The sequence below is a fragment of the Zootoca vivipara genome, chromosome 6, assembly GCF_965207765.1.
Source record: "Zootoca vivipara chromosome 6, rZooViv2.hap1.1, whole genome shotgun sequence".
NCBI lineage: Eukaryota > Metazoa > Chordata > Lepidosauria > Squamata > Lacertidae > Zootoca > Zootoca vivipara.
This window is the reverse complement of record NC_142589.1, coordinates 55,159,465-55,185,300: the sequence shown is the minus strand read 5'-3', so window position 1 is coordinate 55,185,300 and position 25,836 is coordinate 55,159,465. Positions and strand designations below refer to the sequence as shown.

Below are 25,836 nucleotides of genomic sequence, written 5' to 3'. Positions count from 1 at the left end.
AACACTAGCTTGTATACCTTAAGTTAAGAAGTTTCAAAATGAAGGTCTGAATGTGCCAGGTAACAAAATTTAGGTCTGTTTGTAAAATATTTTGCTATTTGATTTAAGAAAAGCAATGTACTATGTCTTTAATGACTGCTAGTTCCTGATCACAGCCGGAGGTTCCTGGAACCTTTTTAGTTCTGGTGACACTAAGAAACATTTAACAGCCTTGGTCAGGTATTTTAACTGTTCAGTAGAAAAGGCAGCCCCCACCCCGAAGTTCTCTATCTGCCTTGCACTGTTTCCCTGGAAGTCAAAAACCTAACATTTGAGCAAGCTTCCAGTTAGCCTTCTTCTGCCCTACATACCTCTTTGCAGCCCAGCAATCTTCTGAGGGCTCTGAACTAGCATCTGTATACAACCAGAGTAAACGTGTTGAGAGTGATGTTAAAAACATTAAGAAGCAGGCTGATTTGTACCGCAAGGTTAGCCTAGACGGTGCAGGTCTACCCAGTGTATGGAGTTAGATTAGTTCTTGGCTCCCAGGTTGGTCATAGTTAAAAGAGATTCTGCTCATAATATTAATTTTCTTTCTTATTGTCTTAGCCCTATGCAGAACCTTGGTCTGTATAAAGCTTCTGGTAGCCCTTCTGAGACAAGCTGAATAACAAGCCTGGGAAAAGTCAGCAGAAGCTTCCTCACTTACTTTGCTCTCTGTTGCCCATCCTTTGGCCTAACATTGGAGCATGGGAAGCTGCTGGCTCCTCTGTAGAATCATAGAGTTGGAAGAGACCACAAGGGCCATCCAGTTCAACCCCCTGCCAAGCAGGAAACACCAGGAAACACTGTAGTGCGATGGGTCAGTCAAATGGAGATGCAGAAACACACCTGTTCTTCATCTCCATATTGAAGAGGAGGGAATATAGGGTGGCAATGACCAGGGCCAGAATAATCCTGGTCAGGCCATAAGAGCAAGAGGAACTCCATTTTGTATATTCAATTCTAAATCTCTCTGCCTCTGATAGAAAGCAAACAGGCACAGCATGTTTGCACATCTAATGCAAAGATCTAACCACACACAGCACTTCTAAGAAATTCTAGCATAAACCACAAGAGCAAGAGGATGCAGCCCACCGCAAATTCTAAGTAGAGCACAACCACAATTGTGCCTGTAAAATTCCACATAGACACGTGTATGAAGGTACCAGGTACATAACGCCACCTAGTAGAGTTGGGCGGGTGACTTTGCATCTTGGGGTGCTCTCTCTTGATTGGTTGATGAAGTACTGCAGAAAGGCTGATCTTCACTTCACTCTGTCAAAAAGGTATAAAAGCACTCTGTGTATGCCCATGGGTCGGGCAGAATGAGAAACTCATTCTCACTGCCACCATTTATTGCAATAAATGTTTTAATAAATCTGTTTTATAATATGTACAACTGCCTGAGATTTCGTCTGGTCAATTTGGGAAGCCAATCATCCATATTACATTTCTGGTGTCCTTACAGAATGACAACTTAAATTGATAGAATATGCACAGCTTGCGGACCTAACATATAGAATAGGAGAAAAAGAAGAACATACATTTAAAGAAGATTGGGAAATGTTTATCGAATATATGGGGGGGGGGAATTGTGTACACTTGAAAACGTTGGCAGCATTAAGATAAATTCAACAGTGTAATCAAATTTTGTTGGATGTAATAATGGAACACAGTACTGAATGGTTTAGTAGTTTATGTAAAATATGCAAGGATATGCATACCAGTATTTAAAATATGCAAAATGAACCATGGAAAGAGAAGAAGGGAAGTCACTGGCATTTTAAGGTTGTTTAAATGAATATTACATGGTGTAAAACAGAAAATTTAATAACAATTATATATAAAAATAAAAGAGAGAGAAGTTTAAGAAACGAGAAAAGGAGGGGGGCTGCCCATCCCCAGGGAGTCACACCTGGGGAGCAGACAGAGCAAGAAAGCACACAGCTCACTTGGCCACAGTCTCCTAGAATGGGGCCTACCAGGTAGGGTCATTGAAATTAATGAACAGGACCAAGCCTGGCCTATTAATTTCAACAGGAGTACTCAGAGTAAAACTAAGCCGGATGCAACCTGTATTCTATGTAAGTGATAGCAATTTAATTAATGCCTCTCGGCAACGTCTAACTGAAGAAAGCATTTGGCCTCTTCTGAGTCTCTCTCCCACTCTTGTTGCTGCAGGAAGCCACGGGCACCTTCTCCTCGCCGGGTCATAGTGGAGATGCCCTGGAAGAGGCTGGTCAGCCTGCACCCTGCTCACTACTCCAGCCACCGTGGCCTGCAGGATTACTGGATCAGCCCCCAGAGGCGCTACCCAGCTGGCAGCGCATGGCACACCCCCACCAAGCGGCTCTTGATCCTCCCTGGGAACACTGGCGTTTCAGAAGTGGAGTCCGTTCACTGGCCAAATGCAGGCCAATACAGGCCCAATCTCGTGTGAGTATGGAGCACAGGGGAGCATTGTAACTGAGCACTTGGCCGCCAGTCTGCGTCATTCATTCCTATCGGGGTTTGATTTCTCCCGGGATGCGTTTGGGGGCAGCAGCATGGCTTCCCAGTTGCCCACTTGTTGAAATGACTCCTGCTGTATCATCTGCTCTGGGAAACAGTCAAAGGGGAGGGTGCCAGCGCTCCACAACCTGGCACCCTCCAGATGTTTAGGACTACAACTCCCACCAGCCCCAGACAGCACATCCATTGCAGTTGGGTGTTGTGGTCCAAAACATCTGTAGGGTGCCAGGTTAGGGAAGTCTGTGCTGGTCAAATAATTCCCTTCTGATCCTGATAAGTACTGTAGTCTCCCCGCTATCAACACAGAGGTTGTATTTGTGACAGAGCAGGAGATGTGTACGAAAATGATCTTTTCTGAGTATTTAAAAGCCAAGGTGGACAGGACTTGAGGGAAGGCTCTTTCAGATACAAGCAGTGCCACAGCAAAAAGACAGATATGCTCCCCACCCCCACTCCAACACACTGTTTTTGTGGGGTTCAGACTCCTGGCAATCGCTCCATTGCAAGAAATAAACCCATCCCTCTCTCCTTGCCTGTTTTAATGCCAGCCACCCCACTAAAGTGTTAATTAGCTGTTAGCAGTTGCTGGGTAACCACATCCTGCCTTCCATGGTCTTTAAGCCAATGAGTGTTTGTCCTGGTGATGTCATGCTCTTAGCTCGTGTGTCATTGGCCAGAGCAAGGCTGGCCTTTTAATATTCTGCCAGGATGGTTACCTGGGAGAAGTTTTGTCCTTGCTGGACTAATCCTGTTGCCTCCAGATTGGATGAGGAGGTGTTGCATCTCTGTGTCCTCCCATGGGAAAGAACTGAAACCTCCTGAAAGAAGAGCACATATAGGAGTCGGTCCAGACATACGTGCCCACAAGCAAACAGAGATATTAGTAAAGCACAGCCAGTCTTCAAAGGAGAGATTGCATTGCACTGTGCTTTGTACATTTCCTGGCCCCTGGCTGAGGTTTCAGCCTGAAGTGCTGAATGGACTCTGTCTTTCATAGGGGTGTTTCACTGTGGAAAGGAGATAATCAGAGATCATTCTGGAGGATCAGGTGTATTCTCCTCCTCTCTTCCCATGAAAATGCGTGCAGGAGAAAACAAGGAATTAAAACATTGAATTATGCTGTAAATGTGCATCTCACATTTTATTTTAGCATGTCGGTCGTCCAGAGATTTAGCATTTTACAAACAAGCAAACAGAAATGTCACTCCCAGGGCTCAAATTATGGATTGACAGATCTGTATTTCAGGTAAATAGAAGTGGGAGCCAAGCTTAATTAGCAGATCAAGCAATGAAAGTCTGAATCCACTGATTTCTGGGAGCCAATTTCAATAGGTAGCACTGAGGGTTTATAGGCACCCTTGTTCGCCTTCCAAAAATATTTGGAATGGCCTGTTCTTCTAGAACAATCAGCCATGACTTTATTCAACATTCTTTCCACATTTTAAAAAAGACATGATGTGTTGATCATGTGCAAACTGACCTTTAAATTGATTGATCAAACAATTAGAAGCCTGATGCTTAATCAAGAGGAAATGCTTTTTTAAACAGCCTGTCAGAATATATTGAAATGAGTTTGCAACTTGCCTTCAAAGTCTGCCTGGCATGTCTGTTCCCATCCCATCTAATTCCCCCCCCTTTATTCCCCCATTCTTATCCTCTGCTTTCTTTCATTTAATTTGTTTCATTTTTTCACCCAGGAGCGTGAGAGGTGCTTGTCCCCTTGGATGAGTGCGAGGGCCAGTGTGAGGAGGCATTGGGGTTTCTTTGATCATTCCCGATCCCTTTGCCACCAGCATTCAAAAATGGCTGGAAAGAAAATGAGCTAATAAGAAAGCCCCCATTGACAGGTGGCCGGCCCGACTGATGGTTGGCAGGGCTGGAGAGCCCAAGGGAAAAGCCCTCAGCCCTCTCTTTCTAAGTGCTTTTCTGCCTCTTCTTGCTCTGGCTTCCAGTCCACACTACCACACCCTCCCTTTCTCCCGCCCCTTTGCTGCTTTCTTATTATTTGGGTCTCCCCTTTTCTCTACTTTTTCCTACCCTCCTCTATCCTCTGTCCTCCCCCACCCCCCAATCTTACAGGAGCCTTGGTCTCTTCCTCCTCCTCTTCCTGCTGCTGCTGCTTTCATGCTTCCTGGTCCCAGATGAGCTCCTCTGCTCCTCTGTCTCCATCTGCCCCACCTTTTATGGAGACTTGAGAAGCTGCCAGGTCCAGAAAGAAGATGGGGTGGAGGAGGAGAGAGAGAGAAAGCTGAAGAGAGGTACCCAGAGACCCTGGGTGGCCCAGCCGCTGAGGAGCGCCCCATTGGCAGCCCAGGGGAGGCAGGGGCAGGGCAAGAGCCTCCGGGTGGGAGGTGGAACAACCTGACCCAAGGCACGCCACCTGCCAGGATTTTCTCCTGGGTGCCTCTTCCTAACACTGCTTGCAAAAAAACCCTGGCTCCCATTCATAGAGCTGTAGAATGGTGGAGTTGGAAGGGGCCACCCTGCAATGCAGGAATGTTTTGCCCAATGTGGGGCTCGAACCCATGACCCTCGGGTTGAGTCACATGCTCTGCCACAGGAGAACACCCCCACGAGGCTGTGCCTCAAAGTAGTCAGTGTGGAGGTGGTGGCAGTGGGGTTAAGATTGTCACGTCAGGAGCATAGCTGCCAAGTCTCCCGCTGAAAAATGTGGGATCAGCAGCGGCGCGGCACCGGAAGTCGCTTCTACGCATGTCCAGACATACGTAGAAGAAACTTCCGGTGCTGCTCTGCCCAATTTCCGATGCCCAGGCATGGGCAGAGTGGCACCCAAAATGGAGCCTCCCTGGCAGGTAGGAAAATGGGGGATTTCCGGGATTTTTTCTATTCGGGATAACAGCAGGAAACGGATTAAAATCCGCGGGTTTCCCATGAAAAATGGGAGACTTGGCAGCTATGGTCAGGAGCATCCTAGATCCTGAGCTGTTAGGGCCCATACCTGAGACCTGGGGGCATGGATGGCATTACGCATGACACATCAAAACAAAACAAAAAATACCAAATGTGACAAATGAACAAATATGTCACCAGTTGGAAATTAAGGGGTGTTCCCAGGTTCAGCAGAAGTGAGGGGATCATTCCTTCTCACCTACTTAGGGAGTCTAGGTAAGGAAGGTGTTCTTGCCCACCGGGAGATTAAAGACCTCCCTTTGTCACCAGATGGCCGGGAGGCAAACCTGGAGACTTTAGGTGAGTCTCCTAGGCAGTGCTTTTTTCCTAAATAAATGTTATGGGGTACTCTCATTTTCCTACTCATATTGAAATACTGCCCCTCAATGAGGCCAAACTTAGATTCACAAAATGTTTAGGGATATGCATACCTCTGCGTCTCCCCCAGAAAAAAAGCACTGATCCTAGGAGTATAGCAACCTAGGGAAAGGGGTGCCATGTGGACTTTCTGCCTTATAAAATCATGGAATCACAGAATTGTAGAGTTGGAAGGGACTCAGAGGGTCATCTAGTTCATCCCCTGCAATGTAAGGAGTTTCAACTTGATCAGATGGCCATCCAACCTCTGCCTAAAAACCTCCAAGAAAAGAGAGCCCACCGCCTTCCAAGGGAATCCATTCCAATGTCAAACAGCTCTTACTTTCAGGAAGTTTTTCCGTATGTTTAGTTAGAATCTACTTTCTTGTAACATGAAGCCCCTGGTTCATGTCTTGACCTCCAGAGCAGGAGAAAACAAGCTTGCTCCATCTTTCACATGACAGCCCTTTAGATATTTGAAGATGGCTGTCGTATCTTGCCTCAGTTTCCTCTTTTCCAGCCTAAACATACCCAGCTACTTCAACCGTTCCTCATAAGGCTAGCTTTCCAGACCCTTGATCATCTTGGTCGCCCTCCTCTGCACACCTTACAACTTGTCAATATACTTCTTAAATTGTGATGCCCAGAACTGGACACAGTATTCTACGTGTGGTCTAACCAAGGCAGAATAGAGTGGAACTACAGTATTACCATACTCCCCTTGATCTGGACACTATGCGTCTTGATGCAGCCTAGAAATAGCACTAACTTTTTTTACTGCTGCATTACACTGTTGACTCATGTTAAGCTTGTGGTTAGGCAGATGCAGCACAAAGGAATCACAAAACTGTAGGGTTGGAAGGGGCCCTGAGGATCATCTAGTCCAACCCCCTGCAATGCAGGAATATGCAGCTGTCCCATACGGGGATCGAACCTGTAACCTTGGCGCTGTCAGCACCACACTCTAACCAACTGAGCTATCTAGGAAGGTTTATCAAGAACAGTGGCTGGCCAGGTGAGCCCTGTGGAAGCTCGCAAGCAGGGAAGTGTCTATGGCGCTTCTCCAGCATCTAGTCCTCAAAGGTATAGTGCTGCGGCAGTTGGAGGTACCACTTAATTGCTATAGCTGATGGTAAACCTCACGAGGATGCCAAAAATCCCTTTTCAGGGCCAAAAAGGCCTCAGGGGGCTCCTGCTAGTCAACCGGAGGTGTTAGCTCCCTGTCGATTCAACAGGATGCAGACAGAGCATGTGGAGTCAAGCTCCTGAGGCAGGCAAAATGACATTAATTGGAGAATTTTCTCTTTCTTGATGGGGAGGCCCCCAAGTCTGGGCCAGCAGGAAGACTAACAGCAGCTTTATGAAGGAGCGAGGCAGGTGGTCCCTCCAGGTTAGGAGGAAGGGAGCAGATCAAAGCGGGAGATGTGAACAGCCACCTGCCCTTTGAAATAGCAGCAGCAGGCAGTGAGGAGGGGGCCACTGGGAGGGGAGAGAGACCACATAGCACAGCCAGGGCTGAGAAGGAAGAGCTGCTCCTTCTTTTCAGCATTCCACAGGCAGAGAGTCTCTTGCCTGGCCAGTGATCGAGGGAGAACTTCCCTGAGGGGATCCAATTCATCTGTCTCTCGCTCTTCTGCCATTCATGCTGCCCAAAGGTACTGCTTGCCACTTGGAAAAGTGGCAGCAATTGGGACTTTTCAGTTTAGAGAAAATGCAAGTAAGAGGTGGCATGGTAGAAGTTTATAAAATTATGCATGTCACGGAGAGAGAAAAGTTTTTCTCCCTTTCACATAACACCAGAATTCACGGACATCCAATGAAATTCACACTTGGCATTTCTAGGTGTACACTTTAAAAAGAGGCCCTGGGAGCCCCTGAAAAATGTGCAAAAGGCCTGACATCTAAAGGTGAAAATGGGCTTTGCAGGTTGTGGGGAGATGTACATTTGTACACTAAGATTTGGAGCTTGCCTGGCAGCACGTGCCGCTGGACCGCAATAAAAGCTGTCTGCATATTTTTAGCCTGGTCCTTCAGCACCAGGCCCATGCGCACCTGCTTCTCTCCATCAAACTCGGCAAGCCTTGCAGTGCTGTGTGTCTTGGGACACGGAGCACACAGGGAAGAGACACCGGGCTCTTCAGCCTGGGAAGAGAACAGGCGTAGCCACAGCAGCCGCTGCCATTTCTACCACAAAGCGACGCAAGAGCAAACAGATCGCCTGCGAGAGCAGATGGCTCTTTACCGAATTACCGCACCAGGCGTGGCTCAAGGAGAGCAGATGGACTTGAGGGGGAGACTCATAAACAGAGAGGGAACTTCGCTAAGCCAGCTCCTGACGCTTCCTATAAATACTTAACAACCTCCAAGCTTTCTCCTGTTATGAAACTGAATTCGTTAAACTGCCTTCAGCTCCCGTGGGAGAAAGGGAGGGAAGCCCATCCAGCAACCAAGAAGCAGCTCTTCTGTTTCTTCCTCGGGTGAACGGCTCCGTGATTCATCCTGGTCCGAGACCGAAACCCATTAGTTTAAAAGCACCTGCTTGCAATTTTCGGGGCACCATTTCAGTAGGAAAGGAAGCAAAGAGATTTCAAGATGGGTGGGAGAAAGGTTCACAAGAAGCTTTATCTTTAAGGCAGGGATGGGAAAATGTAGGACTGGGGGGTCAAATGTGACCCTCCAGGCTAATCTATCTTGTCCTTGGCACTCTTCCCAGACCACTGGCCCTGCTCTGCACCCTCCTCAAGTGGCTTTGCCTGGCTGGAATGTGTCCTTCAACTCTGATCATGCTCTTTGCTTGCCTAGATATAGTGGCGGTGTCAGTGTACAAGCCACTTGCTTTTGCATGGCTGGAATGCAGTACTGTACAAAAGTTAAGAGGCACATCCGTTATTCTGCCAATGTTTCCCTCTGGTCGTGCTCACCACTGTCATGTGGCCCTGAGGAAATTTGGTCCTCAGGTTCCCTGTTTCTGTGGGAAAGGCAGGCTCATGGACATACTCAGTTAAAATTTTAAAAAATCCTTCTATGTGGTAGCACCTTAGAGACCAACTAAGTTTGTCATTGGTATGAGTTTTCGTGTGCATCTGAAGAAGTGTGCGTGCGCACGAAAGCTCATACCTATGACAAACTTAGTTGGTCTCTAAGGTGCTACTGGAAGGAATTTATTTATTTATTTTGTTTCGACTACGTCAGACCAACATGGCTACCTACCTGTAATCTGTTAAAATTGTAAGAGCCAAGCCCCAGGGAATCCTAGCTGGGGTGACCTGTGTGATGGCCGATTCATGCAAGCAACCATTTAACCCTGCAGTTATTTCAAGGGATGAGCACAAAGGTGTGCCCCAGTCCAAAGTCCATTTTGGATGTAAGGGGCAGTTCATGCACACATTATCTCCATGTGATCAGTGTCCTTGAGGAATGCAACCACATGAAGAAATTCTTGTGCGAACTGACCACTTACCCAGGGACAGCTGCAGCCATGGCAGTGATCCCAAGCAAGTTTGGGAAGAAAAATCTCTAAATGCTCATTTGGGTAGGTGGGACTTAAACTGTGTGTCGGTTTAAGCACAAACCGAATTAAGAGGCCATCAGTGTGTCATGAAAATGCAGCCTTTGTGCCGCTCTTTCCAGTTCCGGATTCCCAGCAACAGCCCTTCAAAGGTGGCTTCATTCTCACCACTTGCGGGTCTTGGTGTTAATGGCTTGGGCCTTTCTTGCGCTTGCATAATCCATTCTATTCCTGGCTGAGGACTGAACCTTGTAACCTACATTACTAGTCACTTTCTCCAGAATACGTGATTACACAGTCTTCACTCAAATAATTAAATTACTCAGGCACACCACTGACTTTGAATATCAAAACACCCTCAAAAGCACAGGCAGAAAATAAACGGAGCTCATGTAGCAGCTCTGGTGCTCAACCAGCGGGGTGTGGGAGAATAACTGGTTCTGCTTTGTTCCTTAATGGAATTATTTGGGGCTATTTTTTCTTTCCCCACTTCATCCTTCCCTCCTGCACCAGGGACACTTTCCTTCTCCGCTCTCTCACATATGACTTGGATTGCAATATTATAACACATTCTATTCAACTTACAATGCAGTTTCACTTTGCCAAACCTACTCGGCTGTCAGGTGCCCATAGCCCAGCTCAGGGGTCAGCAAACTTTTTCAGCAGGGGGCCAGTCCACTGTCCCTCGGACTATGTGGGGGGCCGGTCTATATTGGGGGGGGGGGAATGAACAAATGCCGATGCACCACAAATAACCCAGAGATGCATTTTAAATAAAATGACACATTCTACTCATGTAAAAACACCGTCCGCAGGCCAGATTTAGAAGGCGACCGTCCCGGACCGTCCGCAGGCCAGATTTAGAAGGCGATTGGGCCGAATCCAGCCCTGAGCCTTAGTTTGCCTACCCATGGCCCAGCTTATCAGCTCTGCTTGGGACTGGTTTAATTCGCTTGATTTCTGTTGCTAGAAGGTATTCAAACTTATATAGGTAGGCCAAAAAAATATATGTCCCAAATCAGGATTGTTCACCATGCGCACCACACACACTCTTACCCTCAAATTTCTGTTTAATTACCTCATCCATATGGTGATACGGTTGTCAACATTTCTACTGGACTCTCCTCCTGGGCCTTTTACAGCCGCTCTAGTTTTTCACAGCATGGAGACAAGCCCCGGCAAAGGCACTAGGAGCAGAACAGGACAGTATCTCCCTGTCATTTGGTAACCTAGGCATGATCTAGGATGATATCTCTTTTGCAGATGGAAAAAGCGCTGGCAGTACCTGAACCATTATTACCTGGGCAAGAGAGAACGCCACTTCCTGTAGCTGAACTTCTGAACTCTGGCCCCAGGGCCATGCACTCAGAGGTAAGTAGCGAAGGCCTCCAAATTCAATTATAACACACACCAGGGAACAGATGGTGCCAGAGAAATCTCTGGTGTAAATTGCCTGGGAGAACTAGGAGGTCAAAGGGGACAGAGCCACCTCTTCCACCTGCTGGCTGCTGTGAAGGTGGAAAGGGGCTCTTCGTTTCTATACGAACTTTCAAGAATATGCACAGACCTACCTAACTACTTAGAACATTCACGTTCTGCTCCATAATTACAGGAATTAATGAGGCAGATAACAGATAGAAGATGTAAAACCGCAATAACATCTCAATTCAAACCATTAAAACAACCTCAAAGAAAACAACCCCAACAAACATTACAGTGTGTGTGTGTGTGTGAAAGTGAGAGAGATGGCATTTGTAACTTTTTTGAATCTGCCAGGGCAAAGAGCCCTCTTACCTTTTGTGAAATCACTTCCCATCCCCACCACCACCACCTGTGGTTTATAGAACAGTATGAAGGATGAGTTTTGCACATTTCCTTTTTAAAGTTCCTCTACCTTTTGGCCATAATCAAGCACTGAGAAGAAGATCGGATTTATTCTGTCTGTGATGCTGAGCAAAGCATCTGGTGATGAGAGTTTTCCTAGGCTAAGTTGTATGAAACACAAGGGGGCATTCTGGAGTTTGCAGGGTGAGTCTCTTCCTGGACCCTTCAGGGAAGGTGTGCTTTGTAACAGGCCAGATATTTGTCACACACATACACACACACACACACACACACACACCCTTCCTGGTATCCAACCCCAAATTATGCACACCCGCTCCACTATTGGTTCAGATTTGGCAACAAAAATTGGCAGGCTTTTGATTTACTTTTTAAACAAAATTTACATACCACTTGGTTGTTTTAAAGAAACACAACTCAAAGTGGTTTACGAAAATAATAAAACAGTCAAAATCAGCAATTTAAAACATTCAGAAACATTTCAAAAAACCTTCTTTCCTCTTCTCTTTCAATCTCTATTGTTCTCAAACCAAACCTGCAGTTCCTTAAACCTTTCCCTACAATTCTATGCATATTCTAAAACACTCGCCTCGCACAGAGAGAGAGAGAGAGAGAGAGAGAGACAGAGAGAGAGAGAGAGAGAGAGAGAGAGAGAGAGAGAGAGAGTATACTTTCTTTTTTTCTTTTATTTTTAATGCCCTCTTTTAGGGCCAAAAAGCCCTTTCAAGGCAGCTCATAATACATTTCAGAATACAAAAACAAACACCTATACATAAAAAAAATGGAACAAAAACAGGAGCATAAACATCACCATCCAACCCCAACCCCTGCCCCAGTCTCCTCCTTCTCAAGCCGTCCTGGAGCAATCCAGGGAGTCCCTTGCAGGTCATCGCCATGCCATGCGCCAGCAGCTGTTAGGCCCTGCATGCTTACTGTCGCAGCTTATGAATGGCTGCATTATGCTCAGCTGGACCAACCTCCCCTCCCCTCCCCTCCCCTCTCCCCACCAACACCACTTTTGCCACACTGTTATTTTACACTTGTGCCACCCACCATCGCTATGTTTGATCGTTCCTCCCTTGCAGCTGCACCTGCTGGGAGCTGGTGGAGGGAGGGAGCAAAGGCAGAGCAGGTGCGGCTGGCTTTGCTGCTCTCTCCACAGATGCACAGGCCTTGCTGAGCGGAGAGAGAGGCCTGGGCCTCAGCTTCCACGCTGGCTAACAGGCAGCAGCCCTCACTGTGGCTGGTGGGAGAGGTCCATGGAGCAGAAGCAGAGCCCTGCCAGATCAGACCAAAGGAGCCACCGAGACAACCCATGTCAGGCGTCAGCAAACGTTTTCAGCAGGGGGCCGGTCCACTGTCCCTCAGACCATGTGGGGGGGCCGGACTTTTTTTGGATGATTTTCGCCCTCCCGCAAAGAGGCCTGAAGGTGCTTCACTTTACCTGTCCCAGTTATCGTCCCTCCCAATAGCCACAGTTGGGCTTCTGCAGCCAGCCAGGCGCCATGGCAGGGCAAGAGGCTGCATTGGCCAACGAAGACAGGAGGAGCCATGGATGGAGGTAGGGGAACCGGGGGGTCGCTGGAGCTTTTTCCCACCACCTGCTGCTGCTGCTTCCCAAGAGGCACCGCAGAGAAGAAGACAGAGCTGCCTGCCAACCCGCAAGCGGCAGCCGTGGCCACTGCAACAACCCGCCTGAATGCCATGGGAGGAATGAAAGAGGGAAGCAGGCAGGCAGGCAGGCGGCGAAGAGGAAGAAAGCATGCGAGAAAGTGGCGTGGAAAAGGGGCGCGGAGAAGGGATGAAGGGCAGACTTAGGGAGAGGGAGGAGGAGCAGGAGGAAAACACAGCAGCAGCCAGCAGCCGGCGTCACACGCCCCCTTCACAACACCACCCTGCTGAGGCGGGCAGGCAGGCGAGCCGACTCCTGCTGTTGATAGCGTCCAGCGTGGGACAAGATTGCTCCGTCCCTGAGGAGAAAAGCGCCGCCGTGGGAGGGAGAGGGAAAGAACACGTGTGCTGCCAATCCACACGGCGATTCCTGAACCGTCTGCGGGCCGGATCTAGAAGGCAATTGGGCCTGATCTGGCCCGCGGGCCTTAGTTTGCCGACCCGTGCCCCATGTGCTAGCAGCTGTCGCTCACATGCCCCCCTCGAAAAGCCCCCAAAAGCAGTGCATGAAAGTATCATCTTACTGTGGGAGTGGGTTACCTCAGGCCTGGTGGAGATACACAGGCAGGGAACATGCCCCCCCCAAAGGCCAGGGATGGGCCGCAGCTCAGTAGCAGAGCATCTGCTTTAAATGCAGAAGGTCCCAGGTAGGGCTGGGAGAGACCTCTGCCTGAAATCTTGAAGAGCTGCTGCCAGTCCGTGTAGGCAGAACAGAGCTAAGTAGAACAGAATTCCAGAAGAGTTGGAAGAGACCACGGCAAGCCCGTCTTAACCACATCAAGCGCCGTGGCACAAAGGTCCCTCTGCCGCCGCCGCCCCCCCCAACTAACCGCGGACGCAGAGGAGGGACATGGCATGGGCGGGCTGGGCGCTGAAGGTGGGCCGGGCTCAGGGGCGCCGCAGCAGGTGGGCCGGGCTGCCTGGTTGTCCTCCGGGGCGCCGGTGCCGCCTCCTCCTGCGCGGAGGCCTCTGCTGGGGGGGGGCGGTGCCGCGCAGCGCCCGGCCTCTTGTCCTCCTCATGCCCCCAACACGACCCGCCAGGCTGAGGCCGGGACTCGAACCCGCAGCGGGCGGGCAGGAGATTGGCAAGGAGCAGGGCGAGCGGGAGGGCGGCTGGGCTGTCTGGCGGGCGCGGCGCCCCTTGGCAGCTCGGCGCCCTGGCGCATTGCGCCACCCAGCCTTGACTTAGGGCCGGCCCTGGACCACGGGGATTATCTCATCCAACCCCCTGCAATGCAGGAGTCTTTTGTCCAAAGAGGGGCTCAAACCCACAACCCTGAGATTAAGAGTCTCGTGCTCTACCAGCTGAGCTATCCCAGGAACTCAGTTTGAGAAAGCTTGCTATGATCGATTCCCATGTTCTCTCCTCCTTGTTCTCGGGAGACTGCAAAGGCTGCACCTCCTTTCCCTAGGCCACACCCCTCACTGGTGCCACTTACCCCTAATTCAAACAGCCGCTCCAGGAGGACACCATGGTCGATGGTACAGAAAGCCTCTGAGAAGTTGAGAAGAATTAACAGGGACACATTTCGCCTCTTTCTTTTTGACAGAGGTTGTCATACGGGCAATCAAATCAGTTTCTGTGCCCAAACCAGGTCTAAACCCTGATTAAAATGGATCTAGAAAAGCAGTTTGCTCCATTCAGACCACCCGCTCAAGAACCTTGCCCAAGAAGGGGAAATTGGCAGCTGGCTGGTAGTTCCTTAGATTTTCCGAATCCAGGAAAATCCACAGACCACATCCTGACTCATAAGTTTCCATTCAGGACCATTTTGTCAGCATGATAATTTATTTCTGTTTAATTTTTTTAATTGATTGTTTAGTTTGCCCTAAAGCATCTGTTCTGCACGCACACACATTAAATATTCAAATATCCATACAAGAGCACTTAAAAGAAACATTAAATTTAAAAACAGTACCCTACTTTTTAGGTTGGCACCATTTTTGAAGCATGTCCCTCCCCCAATTTGAAAAATATCTGCTAATACTTTGTGCCTACTTTTTTTAAACAACAACAAACCATGATTTTTTTGGGTGAAATAGTACCTAAATAAAAAGGCATATGAGCACAAATTTGAAATTGATATTAAAAAGTGGTATGCGCAGAATTTTTCTTTTCCTGTCCACGCATCTATGCTCTTTTGACTGTTGTGAACAGAACATCCTTGTAGGCTTATGGGCAAGAACCCATGACCTGGTCACTAGTTGGGAAAGACCCAAAGCAAGTCTTCCTCTGTGCCTCTGACTACTAGTTGCAGGGGATCGCAGATGGGCAGAGTGGCTGCTATGCTCATGTCTTGCTTGCAGGCTTCCCATAGGCGCTTACTTGGCCCCTGTGAGAACAGGATGCTGGACTAGATGGGCCCTTGGCCTGATCCAGCAGGCTCATCTTCTATTATTATATATGCTCTTACATTTAATCAGGGCAACAAAATGACCTTCATAACCCACATCTTATATTAAGTGACAGCCTCCTGTCTGCCCTTGTGGAACTTGCCTTGGTCCATTGCCAGCTCTCCAGCTTCATCCCCCACCCTACACCCCGCTAACCTGGAGCACATGCATGGCTCAGAGAGATAAGGACCTGCTGGCCCCCTGGCCCATTCCTCCTCATTACTTCCTCTTCCCCATCTCCGCTTGGATTCCCAGGCCTTCCTGCTGACCTTGGAATGTTTCAAGCTGCTTTCCTGACCTCAATCTGTCCCTCTTCCTTCCCCTCTCGTCAGTTTCCTGCCTGTGAGGGTCCTGTGCCAATGCAGTGCTTTGATTTATTCCCCACTTCCTTTGCCGCTGTCCTCATCCTAAAATCATTACACACCGCCAGCGCCTTTGGCGGGTATCCTCTCTCTGCCCTGGCCTCTCCCTCTTGTTTGGTCCTCCAGATTTTGGGAGAGAGTAAGGAATGGCTCTAGGAAACTGGTTACATCTGGGTGTGTGGGATAGGCTCTGCAGTGTAAACAGCAGCAATGAGGGAACTTGCTAGGAGGAAACTGGGCCTCCACTCTTCACATCCCATCACCCAGTCAACTTCCCTCTGTTGCTTTTGCCACATTGCCCTATACCTTTCAAGAGCACTGCACACGTCTGTCAATTAAATTTAATGCTGTGACTTCCCCAAAGCTTCCTGGAGATTGTAGCTTAGTGAGCGCACTGAGCTCTAATGGAGAATTCTCAGGGCAGGGGTCAGAAGGCGATAATTTTGTAGCTGCTAATAAACTACATATTAACTCCATGCTTACTTGTTTAAGTAGCCTATTTTTAAAAATCTAATGCAGGGATGAGGTGCCCTCAAGGACCCTCAGGTGCTGTTGGACTCCCAACTTCCACCCACCCCAGCAGTTGTTGTGATTCTGTTCTGCTTGGTTTTAGTGTATCTGAAGAAGTGTGCATGCACACGAAAGCTCATACCAATGACAAACTTAGTTGGTCTCTAAGGTGCTGCTGGAAGGATTTTTTTTTTATTTTGTTTCGACTACGTCAGACCAACACGGCTACCTACCTGCTTAGAATAGTAAGGCTACATACACGCAATACCTTTAAAGCACTTTTGAAGCACATTCTTACCCTCAAAGAATTCTGGGTACTGTAGTTTACTCCTCACAGAGTTACAACTCTCAGCAGCCTTAAGGAACGGCAGTGCCCAGAATTCTTAGAGGAAAAGGATACCGGTATGCTTCAAAGGGTCTTTAAAGGGCAATGGCGTGTATGCAGCCAGGGTGGGAGGCCTGTGGTCCTGCAGATGCTGCTAAACTTCAGCTCCGACCATCCCTGTTCATTGGCCATGCTGTCTGAGGCTGATGGGAGTTAGTCCAAAGGCACCTGAAAGGCACCACATTGAGGAAGGCTGCCTCAGTCACAACAACTCTGAACAAACTTGGTCATTGCTATTCTGTTACGAACATGGGGAATGAAACCAGGGTTAGGGCTAGGGTTATTCCATGTACTGTATACTGTATATTACTTCCCACGAGAAAATTCTGGAGCGATTTACAAGCCAGTAAACAATAATGCAATTACAAAAGCATATTAAAAGCAGATTTAATAATATCATGTGTGGCCCAAATGCCCGCCCCCCACAAATGCATTTGCCTGGCACCAAAGGATGACCAGTTGGTGCCAAGAGAACATCCCCCAAAGTGGAACAGTTTGTGGAACAGATATCGTTGCTTGCCTAAGATCATCCAGGATGCTCATTATGACTGAGCTGGGGACTTCCCAAGTGTTTTTCTGATGTGTACAGAGAGTGGCTTCATCAGGCACTTTACACCATGCCTGTGTTTTTCCTAAGTTCAAAGTACATAATCCTCTTAAGCAGGAGAGAGAGCGGCGGCGGTGGTGGAAGTTATCCCAGCTGGCATCTTCCGCTTGCCCGCTCAGGCCAGCAAGTGATCTGCAATGGCAAGGAGCAGCAGCGCTGTGCATCCTCCCTCCCTCTGGGCATCACCAGTTGCCCACTGGGCAGGAGGGAAGCGTAAAGGGGGGCACTGCTTAGCCTGTTTCTCTATCAGGGTGAGGATGGAAGCGGGGAGGCATCCTCAGTGCAGCCTGGCACAGCACCAAGCAGGATGGATCCAGGAAGGCGTAGCCACTGCCTCACCTCCCCCCTCGCTTTGGGCAGCAGCTTCCACAACCACACTGAGCGGGAGAGAGCACTGCCCATGTTAGAGACCCTTGTGGCCCATAGTGCATGGAAACAAAGAGTCCAGCTTCTCTGCCTGGGAATCCACTCCTTGTTTTGACCCCGTCTTGCCTGATGGTTGTCCATCCAGTTCAGAGTGTGCCTATCTTGTTTTATTTACTGTGTCAACAGTTTCCCCCCCCCCCCTTTACGCTAAGCAGGGACTGGGTGAGATGCCTTGGTGACTCAGAGGGTGACTCACCCCGCAAGCTTGGGATGGCAAAATGCAGCCATTGCAGACATGCCCTTCAGAAGCAGAGGCCAGCCCAGCTCTCCGTTCCTGGCTTCCGGTCAGGAAGGGGGACTCATAGGGCTGCAATGTTTGGCGCAACTGAGCTGTGAGCGCATATCTGGCCCAGCCATGCCAAAGCGCGTCAGCCCTGAGGAAAGCAGCTTCCGTTTCCTTCCTTAACTTCCTCCGCCCCCGTCGGAAGCCACCAACCAGCCAGACCCCTCTTCCTTGTCTGCTGGGAGAGAGCTTTCCTGTGCCCCCTTCTCCACCCAACAACAGCTGTGGCCTCAAGACCACAAATGAATGAACGGAAATTGAAGTGGGCTGTGACCCCGCTAAAGGGAGGTTGAATGCTGAAGCAGAGGGGCCCCGAGGCCACTTCATAAGAGTGACACAAATGTTGTCTAGAGCAACATAAGAAAGTTCAGAAAGCTTCGCATGCATGGTTTCATTCATCATGTACGACTACCCTGCAAGGTAGGTCAGTATTACCCCCATATTGCAGAAGTGCAGCTAAGAAAGAAGTGGGTTAAAGATTACCTGCTGTGTTTGGGGCAGATGTGAGATTCAAGCCAGAGACCTCACAGTCTGTGGATCAGGATCTTAACAGCAATTCCTTCAAACCTAGTAGGCTCTTTTTTTGTCAACTTCCTGCCTTATGGCAACTAGCAATAAAAGAAAGTTACTCTACACATGCTCAGAGGTATCATTTGTGCTGTTTTCCTCAGGTCCTAGGGCTGGAAACTTTGTAAATGAAGCTTCCAAGCTCAGCAGCCAATGCCTTAAAAAACAACAACTCATAAGCAGTGACACCTGTGATTCCTGCATTGCAGGGGGTGAACTAGATGATCCATTGGTATCCTTCCAACTATGATTCTATGATTTTATGGTTCTATGAAACGGGGACTCCTAGGCTTTCTAGTTAGTCTGTATTCTGATCTATTCTGGTCTCTCAAATAATAGCAGGATCCCTGTGCCACTGGTTGCTCATGCAGAGGCTGCAGACAGGAGCTGCATATCCTGGCTCCTGCAGAGAAGCAAATATTTGCTCAAATCCTAGGTGATAAGCATCCCCCCCCCAAAGCCTGCTTGCTGACACCCTGGCAAAGTACACAGCAGTATGGAGTGAACAGCATTATTCAGGACATGTGGAAAGTGTTAATGAATCCACCTTTAGGATACCTTATAAAATCCAGAGAACAAGTTTGGAAAATCATGAGATTTTAAGCCGATTTCAGTTTAACTTCGAGACTTCTTGTTGCTCTTTCTACGTTTTCAAGCAGGGCTGGTGCAAGTAATTTTGCTGCCCTAAGGTGGAACACCCAAACGCTTCTCCATTGCCACCGCTTGTGAACCTGCAGCACAACTCATTGAGAAATTATTTTGTGCAAGCCCCATTTGAAAGCCTCTGAGCATGTGCAGAGTGCACCTTCCTTTTTCACGTTTTTAGGAATTGGGCACTTGGCAGCTTCAGGCTTCAGCGCCTCTCATTTTAGCCAGTAAGAACTGAATTGTGAGTTCAGTCTTAGAAGTGGGGCATGTATATATTTTGCCGTTCCTAACAGCCAGAATCTGGCTTGTACTATGGCAGGATTAAATGCTGTGATTGCAAGGGTTGTGAACTGCCCTTCCAGCAGGAACTGCTACGTTTAGCGTGTGTGAGAGTGCACAGCCGCTGACGTAATGTCCTTCCTCCTCATCTGTGAGAAATGCTGTAAAATCCTGGATCAGGCACTTGAGGAGAAGGCGAGGCTCATGTAGCTTGTCCCCAGCCTGAAATTCTACCCTGCCTCTGGGGCACTGGCAGCTGCGGTGTGACTCCAGAGACTGACATTCCTAGCTGTGCCTGGGAGACCAAGCCTAGAAAAGAGGCAAGGATGCCCTGAAAAGTGGAGGAGTGCTTGAGAAAGCTGGGAGGGGATGATATGTATTGATCTCTATTGGCACAAACTACATTACAAGCAGAGCTGGATGTCTGCTGCCAGAGAGCAACAACAACAAAGTACTAAAGGTGGCCTTGTGTGTAGAATGCAGCTTCATGAGAATCAAGTTTCTAGTCCTTATGCCTGCCACGGTACTTTTGAAAGCTGCCTAAGGATATCCAAAGGAATCATCACATCCAGGAGGATTAGGGCACCGACCACTGCCATAAGTGAGAGGAGAGGAGATGTGTGGGGTCAGCCATAATAATGAGGAACAGCAGAGACTTCTGAGCCCCAGCATTTCCTGTGCTACCAACAAGAATGATAGTTATTAATCAGCATCGTTTCCCGGGATTGGAGCTTGTTAAGGACTCCTGGTCTCTTTCCAAACACAGCACTTCTGTTAATAGGAACCAGCCGCTGGGTGTATTTGTGCACATCGGTGTCTACATTGATGCAGCTGCAAACACATTCCTGAAACCCCCTCAAGATACACATGTTGCTTACATACAAAGCTGCATACATAAAAATGCACGAGTGGGCATTTGCAAAGGCTCCTATTTCCAGAAAAGTGCAAAAATTTAAAAAGGGCAGCGGTGCCTGCGCATTTAAAGCACGTAGGTGCATCTACACACGAAAGGCCGCATAACCCCAGTGCTCTCCTGGTGGAGCCCCTCCCTCCCGCTCAGCACTGCCGGACCACATGTCCGCAGCACAAAGGAAATGTCTCAGGCCGTTCCAAGCAGAACAGCTGCCACTGGCTCACTCAATTCCCCATTCATCGGAGCCCCATCAGACAGAGGATGGGGGCTTAAAGGGACAGTAAGCCGTTTCTTTTGAAAGCCTGCTCTCTCTGCCTGGAGGAACCATCTTTGCATTCAGGTCTCTCCCTGACTCCGGATTGGGCCAGGTACAAGAGAGCTTGAGGAAGGGCTTGGCAGGGATGGATCAGACCATGATGTGCAGGAAGCCCACTTTAAAGGAGATTCTCCTAGAGATGGAGGAGGGAGGGGCTGAAGGTAGGACCGTATTGCCACTGAATTGCACTTAATACAGATTCAAGCTATTTTGTGAAGGAAGTACTGTTCATACCTTCAAATTCTCTTTGAGTGAAGTTAAAATATCAGCTGGCAAGACAAACAGAAGTTCCAGATTTTGTTCCTTTTTTTTTTTTAGTGTCATGATTTTCAAAGCAACCGTTGTCGTTTAAAGGCTCCAACGTTATGCCAAACCAGGGCGGATATGGGGGGAAATACTGGCACAGTTGGCAACAGTTGGAACTGACTTGGCTTTTTCTTCTTTTTCCTGTTTCAGCTTAAAGGTGGACTCCAAAGGAGCCTGCTGTACCCACCTAATTTGCCTGCCTGGATTCTTTGGTAATTCCTTGGATTTCATGCTTCAACCTTTTCTGCTAAGGACGATGCTTCTCATTTGATGCTGTTCTTTCTCCCTGGACCCTGCCTGGCTCTGTGTTATTTGTAGCTCTAATAAAATGATTGGAACATCTTCGCTTTCCCCCTCTGCTTCTTCTTTCCTACCTGGGAGCAACCTGTGCAGTTAAACAGGAGCCAACTGCTAGAGCCTTGTGCTGACTGTACATTTAAAGCACTCTTATACCACTCTTATACCACTCTTATACCATTCATGGTTTGAATCCCTGCAACGGGGTGAGCTCCCATTGCTCGGTCCCAGCTCCTGCCCATGTTCAAAAGCACGTCAAAGTGCAAGTAGATAAATAGGTATGGCTCTGGTGGGAAGGTAAATGGTGCTTCTGTGCGCTGCTCTGGTTCGCCAGAGGCAGCTTAGTCATGCTGGCCACATGACCCGGAAGCTGTACGCCGGCTCCCTCGGCCACTAAAGCAAGATGAGCGACGCAGCCCCAGAGTCATTCGCGACTGGTCAGGGGTCCCTTTACCTTTACTTATACCACTTTAGCAGTTGGGGCTTCCCCCAAAGAATCCTGGGAACTGTAGTTTTTAAAGGGTGCAGATAGGTGTTAGAGAGATCTTTGCAAACTAAATCTCCCAGCATATGTCCGTGAGTGGTCCTAGTCTCAAGGCAGAGTCAGTGCAATGCCAGAGTCCAGCAAGACAAAGCACTTGACACCTCCCAAGCCTCTGCTCCTAAAACTCTCTGTGAAGCCAGCTCAAAACAACCAAGGCACCAAACGATCTCCCAGCTCTTCAAGCCATTTTAACACCTGGGATGGGCAATTGAACTGGCACTCCAATCCCAAGCAGGATGGTCCACCTGACCTGGACATTCTCCTGTGCAGGCATCATTTAAATCAACATTGGGCAGTTTGCCTGGGTACCTGCAGTGAGTAAGAATCTCCTCCAGGCTGCCAGGTGGAGGAAGCATTGTTAAGAGAAAACAACAAGAGAGTCTTGTGGCACCTTGAAGATGATTGCTTAAGCTTTCATGGGCTGCAGTGCACTTCAGCAGGCTTCCCCCCCCTCCCCACCTTCCATGCTGTATTGATGGGCCACAATCAGCCAATATAAAACAATGGCATGGCTAATTTCTTAAAGGATACTTTCCTGGCACATTTTACCTGGCACATATTTTCATAAAATGGGCATTGGCTGTTTTTTTTTATGAATAGATGTCTCTGGAAAATTAAGATTTTGGGTGACTCGGGTCTCGCAATGCAGTTGTGTGTGTATGTTTCTAAACCGCTTTAAGGGCCCCTCCAGGCTGGTCTTTGGTGGTGAGTGTATTCTACAGCATGTGCTTGAGACAATACTAGTGAGTTAGTGGTGGATTCATTTTGCTTTATTACCGTATATTCCGGCGTATAAGACGACTGGGCGTATAAGACGACCCCCAACTTTTGAGAAGATTTTCCTGGGTTAAAAAGTAGTCTTATACGCAGGAATATACAGTAGTTGTTTTGTGATGCTTCCCCAATGCTACCACATTTTTGAGGTCCAGATGGGTCCAGAGGGGCTAGAACACAACAGAAGTGGAAGAAAAACAGGACAGCACCACACCAGAACATATGTGCTATGCAAAGGTGTGGGATTTTGGCAGGAAATTCAAGGATATGCACTGATTGGAAATGAAGCACTATAACCGCCCCAAATCTTTTGCAGGTGCAAAGAGTTTTAAAAGTGGGATCACATGAGACTGTCTCAATAGCATCATGAGCACAAATAATCATGACTGTACCATAAAAAGGGCACCTGAAGGACCCCCTTTAAAGTGGGGAGGGCCCATAACAAAGATCTGATGCTCAGATCCCCTACTCCATCCTGTAACAACATCCGTGGTACAGGCTGGTGAAAATTTCTACAGGCCAGTGGATTTTGTGTGCTGACTTGCAGGGCTTTTGCACAGTTGTGGTTGTGAGGACACAACTAGGTTTGTACATGTGATATCTTTTTGTAAATAAGTTATCTGCTTTCCATTTACAATGGCTAAAGTTGATCTTGTGAGGAGTTGAGGGGGACCCATAATTGGCCTTTTTTGCTATTTAATTTCTTCCTATATACATAAAAAAACAATGCTATCATCATACAGCCCCCATTGGAGAATTTGTAGTGCCATATTAGAATCCTTAAATTGCATGAAGCCAAGAGTAGGTGCGGTTGGCAAGCAAACACTAGTAGTTTAATATTTCTATGCTGCTTTTTCAGCCAAGATGAGCTCAAAGTGGCTCACAGCAACAGCAGAGCATTAAGAAATAACAGCAACACTTCCTAATACAAAAAAAATACACAATGAAGGTGCAATAAATGAATCAAAACAATAGCCTAACGAATCCCTGGGTTGCTCCCTGGAGCAGCCTAGAGCAGGCCTCCATTTCCTAGGAATCTCCTTTGTCTGGGCCAAGATGCATCACTTTGACCCCACCTTGTCTGCTGCAGGTGTTTTCTTTGGAAGTGCTTCCCATTTTGCTGCCTGTGACCTCCACGGCTCCCTGTGGCAAGCCACGTCACTTCTTTCCTCACGTCAGGCAGGAAGCAAACGTGATGATGAAGTGGCAGCAGAGGAGGCCCCTCGAGTGGCCTCATGCCACAATAAACATGATAGTTTTTAGCATGCCATTGAGTCCCACGTGTAGATCTCTCACTAGCAATCTGTGGATAGTTTTTTAGCATAAACCTGTAATCATTTGCAAAATACTTTTGCAGTCTTGACTGTGTTCAGTCTCACAGCAATCCTAGAAAGCAGGTCATTGGTAGCCCCATTTCACAGATGTGATTTTTGCCAATATGTTTGCTTGGCCTTACCATCAGGACCTAGGGATGGGGAACTGAAAGTGATTGACTTTTCTCTCTGACTCCCCTCCGCATCCCTCAGTCCAGGAAGTCCATCACAGAGGAAGGTGTCTATGTGGTTTTAACTGTGCTTATGATCCAATCTCCTTAAACCCTGGCCGCCCCCCCCCCAAATTCTGAATCTCCCCCTCCCACAAACCTAGCTTTTGGCAGGTATCCAGATCTGATAGCGAGCTCAGACAGTGACTGAGTGGTGTCCAGTGAACTGGCAAATGACGAGAGCTACATTAACACTCTCCTATTGTGTGGGCATTAGCACATGGCGGAATGCACACATAGTGGCTATCCCTGCTGCTGAGACATCTCTTCTGCTCATCTGGCTCCTCACATACCAATCCCACCCAGCTAGGGCAAAGGTAAGCAGGGTGGGCACTGGGCTGGGGGCATGGGGCCAGTACTCTTAGCAACTGCAGTTGGAAAAGTCCAGCCTGTTTGGGTGCTGCTTCCTATTTCGCTTCCATTAACTGACAGGCTGCTCCCGTCTCTCTATACATCTCAGCGTGAAACCTTTTTAGCACATTTAAAAGAGCTGTAGCGCATGAACAGCTCATCCCTTTCATTAGCGTTAAAATAAATTGACATATCTGCATCCGCCTTGTTACAGATCACAACCATGCAAAGGGTGACCCCTTGTGCATCACCAAAAAGGAGGGCAATCACGGACACTGATAAAGTTTACATATACTAATTTATATGTGCATTTTCCTAATTTCTTAAGAAATATTGTAATTTAAATAGAAATACTGCGCCAGATTTCAGTGGTAGGGCAACAGAAGACTCCCAAGTTCAATCCCCACCTTCTCCTGGTAGGGATGGGGAAACCTTCTGGAGAGCCACTGCCACTCAGTGTACTGAGCTGCCAATAATCATTGGTCTGACTCAGGATAAGGGAGTTTCTATGTTCCTAGAATCATAGAATCATAGAGTTGGAAGAGACCACAAGAGCCATCCAGTCCAACCCCCTGCCAAGCAGGAAACGCCATCAAAGCATTCTTGACATATGGCTGTCAGGCCTCTGCTTAAAGACCTCCAAAGAAGGAGACTCCACCACACTCCTTGGTAGCAAATTCCACTGCCGAACAGCTCTTACTGTCAGGAAGTTCTTCCTAATGTTTAGGTGGAATCTTCTTTCTTGTAGTTTGAATCCATTGCTCCGTGTCCGCTTCTCTGGAGCAGCAGAAAACAATCTTTCTCCCTCCTCCATATGACATCCTTTCATATATTTGAACATGGCTATCATATCACCCCTTAACCTTCTCTTCTCCAGGCTAAACATACCCAGCTCCCTAAGCCGTTCCTCATAAGGCATTGTTTCCTGCATCACCCTGGTTGGGAAAATGGTGCCCTTGTGTTTTGTGTTCTTTATCTTAGGGCTCATCCACACTTACCTTTTCCCCTGTGCTTTCTAGGGACAGGTCCATGTTTTAAAGTGCTGTGTCTGAGTGCTCCCCCACCCCCGGTACTTTCCCCATTAAAACTCAGCCTTTAACAGATTGCCATTTGCTCTGATTCAGTATTAAAGAGTGAGTTTCCACTCAGACTTTAAGATGCAGACCTGTGCCTAGAAATATAGCACAAAAGGAAGGCTGGACGAGCTCTTTATCTCAGGCATGAACTGGATAGCCTATTACATAGAGGACATCTCTAAATAGAAGACTTCCCTCTGTAAAATAGGACACATGGCCACTCTATGCCTGGGTCCATCACATGGTGAGTTTGCCAATGCTTCCTGGCAGTGCCAGTCTTTGGGGTCTGACGGGGGTTTGAACCACTTGCCCAGAGTTTATGCCCTTCTTTCTAATCCCTGTCAACACCAACCACATGGAATCATTCACCCACACTGTCTAGTAGTTCTCCAGGATTTCAGACAGGATATTCCCAGCCCTGCCTGCAGATACCAC

At 48.1% G+C, this 25,836-nt stretch overlaps 1 long non-coding RNA gene across 2 annotated transcripts; it reads left to right on the top strand.

Moving 5' to 3' along the window:
* The first annotated feature begins 2,202 nt into the window (after positions 1-2,202).
* On the top strand, positions 2,203-21,158 carry LOC148685346 (uncharacterized). 2 transcript variants are annotated; one of them, XR_015950586.1, is made up of 3 exons: positions 2,203-2,457; positions 10,571-10,678; positions 20,967-21,158. It is a non-coding gene; the product is annotated as an uncharacterized LOC148685346 (long non-coding RNA). The 2 variants fall into 2 exon arrangements; XR_015950585.1 differs by lacking the exons at positions 2,203-2,457; positions 10,571-10,678 and adding an exon at positions 17,816-18,207.
* Positions 21,159-25,836: the final 4,678 nt, after the last annotated feature.